This window comes from Echinops telfairi, unplaced genomic scaffold (assembly GCF_000313985.2).
Source record: "Echinops telfairi isolate 266 unplaced genomic scaffold, ASM31398v2 ScPeMD7_31;HRSCAF=116, whole genome shotgun sequence".
NCBI lineage: Eukaryota > Metazoa > Chordata > Mammalia > Afrosoricida > Tenrecidae > Echinops > Echinops telfairi.
Genome location: NW_022103928.1, coordinates 5,936,581 through 5,946,285, shown reverse-complemented (window position 1 = coordinate 5,946,285; position 9,705 = coordinate 5,936,581). Strand labels below are relative to the sequence as shown.

Below are 9,705 nucleotides of genomic sequence, written 5' to 3'. Positions count from 1 at the left end.
AAAATCTTTACATCTTTCTCCCTTGGAGCAGCTGCTGGGTTAGAACTGCTGACCTTGCTATACTGAGTAACCTACACCACCACACACGCACAGCACAACATACACACACAAAGAGAAATGCACAAAGCAGGAAATAAATAACATATGGTCAAAGCCAAGTAAGTGATCAAGCAGAGCAGCCAGAGCAGCCCCAGCAGGGCAGAAGAGGCGATTGGGAGACAGGCACCTCCGATCTAAGGCAAGCCTCACCCTCAGCTCTGTCATGAGTCTTGAAGCACAACCTTGGGCATGCTGACCTTGAATAGCTACAACATGACTACATCTCAGCTTTGTGGAAAAGCCAACAGTGTTGTTTAATGCTAGGGGTTAGTGTTTTCACTGACCAAGTAGCTCTTTAGAGTCAATTAAACTAAGTGGAAATCAATCAATAAGATGAAGAGGACTTTGCCACAAAAGGAAGGGCATACTGCTACCAAGATCTTCAGGCTGAACAGAAATGAGAAGGCATTTCAAGTGTAGCATCCCTGATTTTACAAGTAAGCAGCCACCACCACCAAAATATTAGCAACACCGCAGCAGAAGTTTCCTTCGCACGACACGGGGAATTGGATCAGTGTGCTTCTCAATTCACGGAAAGGCTTTGGTTTCACTTTTCTGCATTATGTTCATGATACTCCCCTGTCTAAAAATCTGTGATGGCTTCCCAGAATACTCAGAATAAAACCCAGACTCCCTACTGAGGATGAAGCTCCTACTCAGGATCCATGCCTAGGTCACCGAGCTCCAGCTCCACGGCCTTCTCCCTGTCTCCGGACACACCGACCACCTCAGCCAAGCTTTCCAGGCCCTTGCCCTGGTTTCTGCTTCCTGGATACTCTTCCCTCAAATCAGCAGCCCAGCTCCTCAGGCAGACTGTGGACAAGCAATCTGTCTAGAGCAGAGCTTCTCAGGCTGTGTCATGCCATAGAACACACAGAAAATGACATTTGCTAGCATGACACAAAAGGAAAAATGCTCATCCCTGAGGCTGATGGGGGTTAATATCTCCATTCACCTGGAGGCCACCTGGGGCTCCATGACCCATCAGCTGAGATGCTCTGCCCTTCGCCCCTCCACCCTCCTACACCTCAGACTACTACTGTGGGCCTTGTGTCACAGGGTGAACTTGGATGGTTTGTCTGCTTGTTGGCGGTTGTGAGCAATCATGTATTGTGTTTTCAGTGAAAGACTGGGCTCCAATTCAGCGAGGTCTACACACGTTGCTCAGTGACACTGGTCACATTCTTCACAATGCCAGGGGACATGCTCATGCTTCCCATCCTGGATGTTCCCTTTCCAGTCATCTAATGTGTCTGGCTCTTCACATCCTCGTCCATGTTTTGTTTTTTAAAAGATAATTTTATTGGGGACTCTCACAGATCTTATAACAATCCATACATCAGTTGTATCAAGCATATTTGTACATATGTTGCCATCATTATTTTGTAAACATTTACTTTCTATTTGAGCCCTTGGTATCAGCTCTTCTTCTTCCCCTTCCTCCCCATCCCTCATGACCCCTTGATAAATTATATTATTACTCTCATATCTTAACACCAACCACTGTCTCCCTTCACCCACATTTCTGTTGTTCGTCCCCCTTGGCAAAGGGGGGGGGGTTATGTGTCCATCATTGCAATCATTTTCCCCTATCTCCTCTCCTCCCCCCACCTTCCATCTACCCTCTTGGCATTGCTACTCTCATTTCTATTCTGAGGGGTTTATCTGACCTGGATTCTGTGTGTCATGAGCTCTGATCTATACCTGTATCCACGCTCTGGTCTAGTCAGAATTGAAAGGCAGGATTGGGATCATGATAGTGGGGAGTGAGGAGGCTTAAAGGAACCAGAAGAATATTGTCTTTCAGTGGTGCTATACTGCACCCTAGTTGACTCATCTCTTCCTTGTGACCCTTCTGTGAGGGGACATCCTGTTGTCCACAAATGGGTTTAAGGTCTGCTCTGACCCCCCTTGTTATCAACAATATATTTGTTTGTTCGTTTGTTTGTTTGTTTTGGGTCTTCTGATGCCTGTTACCTGATCCTGTCGATACCTCTTAATCACACAGGCTGGTGAAATTCTTCCTTGTGGGTTTGTTGCTTCTCTGCTAGATGGCCACTTGTTTAACTTCAAGCCTTTAGGACCCCACACATTATATCTCTTGATAGCCAGGCACCATCAGTTTTCTTTACATTTGCTTATGTACCCATTTTGTCTTCAGCGATTGTGTCAGGAGGGTGAACACCACAGAATGCCAGGTTGTTCTCATTTGTTTTAAAGTAATTGTTGTAACTGTTGGTTTCCTTTCGGTGACCTTTTTTAAAGGAACATAGTACCCACGGGCCATACACATTTGGACCGAATTTGTTATTAAGCTACCAGGAGACTTCAGGGGTTCATTTCAGTTCACAGTTTAAAAAGTATCTCAGGACAACAGCATCAGGGTGTCCTCTGGTCTCAACCAGTCCAGTAGGTTTAGAGTTTTTGTTAGTTATTTCATTTTTTTAATGGAACTTGAAGTTCTATGTTCCATATTTTTCCCCCGTTCTATCAGGGTTCATCTAGTGTGGTCCTGATGAGAACACTTAAAAGAGTAGTTGTCATACACCATTTAGTTCTTTAGTCGCAGGATATGGTTCACAGACCAATGTTTCCCAAAGTAGGTGATACTGCCCCCTGGTGGCACTGGAACCAAGGGGGAGGGGACTGCAAAAACGGATATCTACACTTTGTCTTGGATTATGGGTTATAGTACAAAAGTTTTTAGTTGCCAGGGGATAAGTTCGGGGGGGGGAGGGGCGTTCTTGAAAAGAGGTAGTAAGTCAAATAAGTTTGGGGCATCTAAGATGTAGACTATTAGTCAGGTAAGTAACTGCCAGCTTGAGTCTTAGGCTTCTTTCTTTCTCGTGTACTCTGGATAGGTAGAGAGCAATCATTATCGTAGAAGAAACAGGGTAGTTTTGAGGTTGGAAGTCCTGGTTAAATTTTCAAATATGCCCTTTTGTCTCCACTTTCCCATCTTGAAAGCAACGTGCATATGAGCAAGTTCAATTTCCTGCCATACACTAAGCATAAGACTAGGTCAAGAGGTTTAATGTGTTTATTTCTGTGTGCTGACTCGAAATTAAATTTTTTTCCATGGCTACACCATATAAAGTTTGCAAATTATTGATTTCACAACATTGGGAGAGAAAAGTATTTAAGCATTGGTTATGTTTTTACTACATTATGACATACTGAGGTTAAAACATGCCTATCTATAATGGGAGTCAAAAACTTAAATAATTCAGAATATTTATCTAGTCACTATTAAGAGACATAATGAAATGTCTACCTAAATGGTTATCACAATGACATGAATCCATTAACCCAGAATCAATGGTTTTTTAATGCCAATCCAATACTATAAAATGAATGAAAGCAATGAACTAGCTGCTTACTGTTTGAGTTTTCTGTAATTATTTAGTGGCTGATATGCCCTCTAGTCTCTGCCTCTCTTCCCGAACTCTACACCATGGTTCATGTGTTCGCTAAAGAACATTTGGAACCTTTGCTTCAGTAGGGAGAAAATGGACAAAACAGGACATGGCTATGATACAAATAGCTCCTTATGTATCAAATGTATGTATATAAACTTATATACAAAATTACATAAAATTTTGCTCATTTTAATGATTATCTTTTAAAAATATATAATTACATTTATGTTGTTGTTGCTGTGTAGATACACATAGCAAAACCCACAGCAGTTTCAACGGTTTCTACAGTGACCACGAGGACGTTCTTCACGTGGCAGTCATTCCTACTCTCCCTTTGATTGTTCGTCCCTCATTAACAGAAACTCACTGCTGCTACATTTCTCTCTCATCTCTTGAACTGTGACTGTTATTTCATCCCATAAAGATAGGTCTTACAGGGCATGATGCTCAAGGCAGGTATTTTTTTTATCTGTTAAAGTACTACTCAATTTTGACAATTTAAACTTTAAAATTGATCCCAGATCAGTAGTTTCAGGGTTCATCCAACCTTCATGGCTTTCAGAAGCCTGAAGAATTTTTGAAGAATTCAAATTTCAAAGAATTTGAAATCCTGGTCTGCATTTCTCCCTTTTTGAGAAGGATTCTGCTAGGGACTCCTTAATCAAATTGGTCAGTAATGGAAGCCAGGCACTGTCCAGTTCTTCTGGTCCTTTGGCAAAGGAGACAGTTACTCATGGAGGCAATTGGCCACACATTCCATATCCTCCTGCTGTTCCCGACTCTCTCTTCCTCTGCTACTCCAAGCCAATAGAGATGAACTGTTTGCCTTGGGTGGCCACTTGCAAGCTTCTAAGACCTTCCGCTTCACAGTGAGAGAGAAGGGTGCACCTGCCACAATGCTAACTAGCCATTTCCTGGGACACACCTGCTATTTTCTCCATAACAGCCCCATGAGATGACAATCAGATCAGCTCACTGTTTTAATAAGGGCAGCTATTTAACTATCTCCCCTTAGGTAGAGAAGCTGAGCCTAAGACATTCACCCAAGGAGTCACTCTTTGCTGCCTTTACTTTATAAAACTTTATTCTTTGTAAACTCATAATTTGTGCATATTTCAATAAAAATTAATCTAAAAAATGTTAGTCCTGGAAAAAGACACTTAGGCTTTTGAGCATTCTGGAAGATGGGAGGAGCCAGATAGGAGGAAAGAGTGCCTAGAGTGGGTGAGCTCTCTGATTCTGCCTAGGCTAGATGTCGACTTGGAAAACTACAACAGTCCCCTCACACTTTTTAAAAAGTGTGGCACAGGTCGGCACCAGCTGCGGGTCAAGATGGAGGCGCTGATTTTGGAACCCTCCCTGTATACTGTCAAAGCCATCTGATTCTGGACAACGATGGAGAGCGACTCTTTGCAAAGTACTATGATGACACCTACCCCAGTGTCAAGGAGCAAAAGGCCTTTGAGAAGAACATTTTCAACAAGACTCATCGGACTGACAGTGAAATTGCCCTGCTGGAAGGCCTGACAGTGGTTTATAAAAGCAGTATTGATCTCTATTTCTATGTGATTGGCAGCTCCTATGAAAATGAGCTGATGCTCATGGCTGTTCTGAACTGTCTCTTGACTCCTTGAGTCAGATGCTGAGGAAAAATGTAGAAAAGCAAGCTCTCCTGGAGAACATGGAAGGGCTTTTCTTGGCTGTGGATGAAATCGTGGATGGAGGGGTGGACCCTAGAGAGTGATCCTCAGCAAGCAGTCCACCGGGTGGCATTACAGGGTGAAGATGTGCCCGTAACGGAGCAGAAGTATCTCAGGTGCTGTAGTCAGCCAAACAGATCAAGTGGTCACGGCTTCGGTGAAGACCCCGCTGTTCCTGGGTCCTCACCTCCCTGCAAACATCGCATGTCTACTGTGACTTCTTACCTGGGCCCCCAGACCTGACGCTCTCAGGGTCATCTTGGGGAACACAGGGGTCCTTAAAACTCCATGCTATTTGTGATTGTGCCCCTTGCTCACAAACACTCTCTCTCTCTTTCTCCCTGTTTTGTCTCGGAGTAAAGCTCCACTAGATCAGACACAGGATGATTTAAAATACCCCTCACCAACCCCAACCACCATTACCTCAAGACCTTGCTACCTTTACCACAGTAACACACACTCTCTTATAACCTAACAAGTAACATCACATCTAGTATTACCCTCCTTTCCAACTCATCATTATACTTAACAGGAAGGCTTCCTACGAATACCACCACTTAAAACCTACTCTGGAGCACCTATACCCTATTCTTCCTACCCAGCCAACTATCACTCCCTCCTCATCAACAAACAATACAATTTCAGCATCTATCTGACCCTCCTCTAACCTAGAGCCAATCCGCACTCCGCACCACCACCACAAAACCCATAAGCCTATATATCACCTACAGCTCAACCAATACTTGGCGCAAATAACAGCCATGAGTAGCTACCACAAAAAATCAAAACAAAAGTCAACAACTGAAGATAAGCCAAGGACAATGGAATATAAAAAAGTAGAAGTCCTTGAATTGCCAGATAGGGAATGCAAGAAAGAGATTAGGTGATCAATCTTGAAAGCAATGGAGCTACTAGAAACACACCCAATAGAAATTCAGAAGCTGAAGAAATAAAAAACAAAGTACAAGAATGGACCAATAGAATGGAAGAAATGGAAAACTGAATCCGCAAACTTAAAGACAACCAATCAGAATTCAGCAAACGAGAGAAACAATCAAACTTTCCCAAAGCAAGAGAATCTGAAGAAAGCCTGGGGATGATGTAGGACATCACGAAGCGAAATAATATTCAAATTATTGGGGTGCCCGAGCAGGCAGAAACAATTAAGTCTGCAGTTAAAATACTAAGGGAATTCTTGGAAGAAAATTTCCCCAATATCACCAAGGAGGAGACAATAACCATTTAAGAAGCCGAGAGATAAAAAAAAAATACATTAAGCCCCCCTGCAAAAAACACATCAAGACAGATAGTAGTCCAATTATCCAACTTCAAGGAAAAGGAAAGGATCCTGAGACCAGCTTGAGAGAAAAGAGCAGTCACATACAAAGGTAAACAGCTGAGACCTGAAGCTGCGCCTACATGGAGTGGCAACAGGGGATGGGTAGGAGAGGGTACGATTCCTGGGAGCGTGCAGCCGCAGAGGACCCCAGCCTTGCTGGCTAGTCAAGGTGCCACACAGTTGCCAGCCAGTCCGCCCGTCTGGAGCCAGCTTGCTGGGGGCAGCATGGCAGGGTCGCCACCGCTCTGCGGGTCGCAGGCCGGGGCGTAGGCCTCTTGGTGCTGTTGCTGTTGGGTCTACTTCGGCCAACCCCCTGCTCTTGGCTCTTGGTAAAAGAGCCCTGTGGCCTGGGCACCCCCTTGCTGCCTATGGCTGAGACTGGCGTTCCCCGCCACTTCCATTGGGTACTGCCATGGGGGGAGGCAGCAGGGGCGGTGCAGGAGCTGGCGCAATCTACGGCGCAGGAGGAGAAGGACCAGCAAGCTCGAGTTCTGGCGCAGCTGCTGCAGCTCTGGGGCACTCCTCGGGCTGCGGACCCCACAGCGCTGGGCCTGGACGATGACCCAGACGCCCCTGGAGCGCAGCTAGCCCCACCCCCGCGTCTGTGGTCAGAAATTGGCCCCCGGCCTACAACGATGGCCCTGAGGGGCCCGATGCTGAGGACGCCAGCAATGAGACCCCAGATGTGGATCCTGAGCTGCTGAGGTAGTTTCTGGGGCGGCTCCTCACAGGAAGCCCAGACCTTGAGACCATGGCAGCCTCTCACCGCCGGCGCGCAACAGACCAGGATCTGGGCCCTGAGGTGCCACCTGAGGGCGTGCTGGGTGCACTGTGTAGGCGGGTGAAACACCTGAAGACTCCTGCGCCCCAGGTGCCCAGGTGCTGTCTCTTGGCACCCTGATTAATGCTGGAATCCCAGGAGCCCTCTGACTCAGGACTACCCACCTAGCCCCTGACATACAGATGCTTCTCAACATGCTGAGACCCCAGCTACTGTCTGTTTGCTGGCCCCTAATCTCAAGATCCCTATCAACCGGCCCCACAATAAATATGATATGAAGCAAAAATAATAATAAAGGTAAACAGTTAAGAATAAGCTCAGACTTCTCTGCAGAGACCATGCAGAAAAGAAATTAAAGCAACATATTCTGAAAGCTAAAAGGCAACAACTACAATCCAAGAATCCTTTACCCAGCAAACCTCTCCATCAAATATGAAGGAGAAATGAATATTTTTCTCAACTAAGGAAACATTTAGAGAATTTGTAAAAACAAAACCAGCATTACAAAAAACATTTTCCAGTTTTTTATGGGCAGAAAGCCACCAACAGCAGCACTCACCAAGACACTGAAAACAGAACCCAAAACATTACATATCTAGTAGAGAAACAAAGACAAGCATATAACACACACACACACACACACACACCCCACCCTATAAAGGGGTAAGAAAGGGAAATATCAAACAAATAATACAAGATGACAGCTACTAATCTACATTTAGATTTCATTGAACTGAATGTCAATGGACTAAATGCACCAATCAAATGACAAAGAGTAGCAGACTGGATTAGACAACAAGATCCATCAATCTGCTGTCTTCAAGAGGAACATCTCAAACTCATAGACAAAAATACACTAAGAGTTAAAGGATGGCAAAAATTTACCAAGTTAATGGCAATTTTTTAAAAAGCAGCAATGGCAATATTAATGTCTAACAAAATAGACCTCGAAGTACACGATATAACAAGACATGAATGGGCACTACATAATGCTCAAGGTTATCAATAGACCAAGAGCTCACAACCATAATAAACTTATACAGGCCCAACTAAGGACCCTTGAAATTCCTCAAACAAATCCCGAAAGAGAAATCATCAGATCAACAATTATAATAGGTGATTCATTATACCACTCTCAAAGACAAATAAATCAAAAGGTAAAAAACTCAATAAAGAAACAGAAGAGCTGATCAACATAACTGAACAACTCAACCTCCTAGATATTTACAGAGCTCTCTAACCAACAGCAAAAAAAAAAAAAAAAGACACATTCTTCTCCAATGTTCATGACTCATATTCCAAAATAGACCACATTCTGGGTTATAAGGCAAGCCTGAGAAAATTCAAACACATAGAGATCATTCGATCCATTTTCTCTGACCACAGCACCATGAAGCTGAAAATCAACAATAGAAAGAATAAAAAAACAAAGACAAACACTTGGAGACTCAACAACACATTAAACCCAGTCTAACAGCCCAGGTAACAGCCCAAATAAGAGAGGAAATTGGGAATTTCCTAGAAACTGAGAGTGATAACACAATCACATATCAAAACCTATGGGAAACATATGGATAACATATCAAAACCTATGGGAAACAGCAAAAGCAGTTATCAGAGGCCACTTTATTGCAATAAATGCACACATGAAAAACAAGGAATCATGTTCAACACTTTAACACAAAACCTCCAACAATTAAAGAGTCAACAGCATAATCCTTCCAATAGCACAAGAACTCATAAAAATTAAGAGCAGAAATAAATGAACTGGGAAAAAAGGGCCGGGGGGAGCAACAAAGCAAAAAGTAGGTTCTTTGAAAGGATCAACAAAATTGGCAAACCAATAGCACACTTAACAAAGGAAAGGAACAGACGGTAATATCAAGAATTAGGGATGAAACAGGGGAAGTCAAAACAGACCCTAATGAAATAAAAAGGTTAATAAGTCAATATTATGAAAGATGCCAACAAATTCAATAATCTGGATGGCATGGACAAATACATAGATAATCACTCTCTCCCCCAATTAACACATAGGGACATTAAGAACGTGAACAGACCCATAGCAAAAGAAGAAATAGATGAGGTTACAAGAAACTCACAACTAAAAAAATCCCCAGTCCAGATGGCTTCACAGGAGAACTCTACCAAGTATTAGAGAAGAGCTGACATCAATCCCACACAAATACTTCCATAGCATGGAAAGGGATAACAAAATTCCCAACAGACTCTATGAAGCCAGCATAACCCTGATACCACTGGGCAAAGACCCCACAAGGATAGAGACCTACAGATGAATATCTCTCATGAACATAGATGCTAAAATTCTCAACAAAATCTTGGCCAATATCTTAGCATTGTGAATGA

The 9,705-nt window shown here is 43.5% G+C and overlaps 1 protein-coding gene and 2 pseudogenes across 2 annotated transcripts in view; 2 read left to right on the top strand and 1 right to left on the bottom strand.

The window, feature by feature from the left end:
• SHQ1 (SHQ1, H/ACA ribonucleoprotein assembly factor) overlaps positions 1-9,705 on the bottom strand; it is a 146,153-nt gene that overhangs the window by 16,091 nt on the left and 120,357 nt on the right. The gene's annotated exons all lie outside the window — the stretch shown is intronic.
• On the top strand, positions 4,851-5,379 carry LOC101647834 (annotated as a pseudogene).
• Positions 6,783-7,458, top strand: LOC115869536 (annotated as a pseudogene).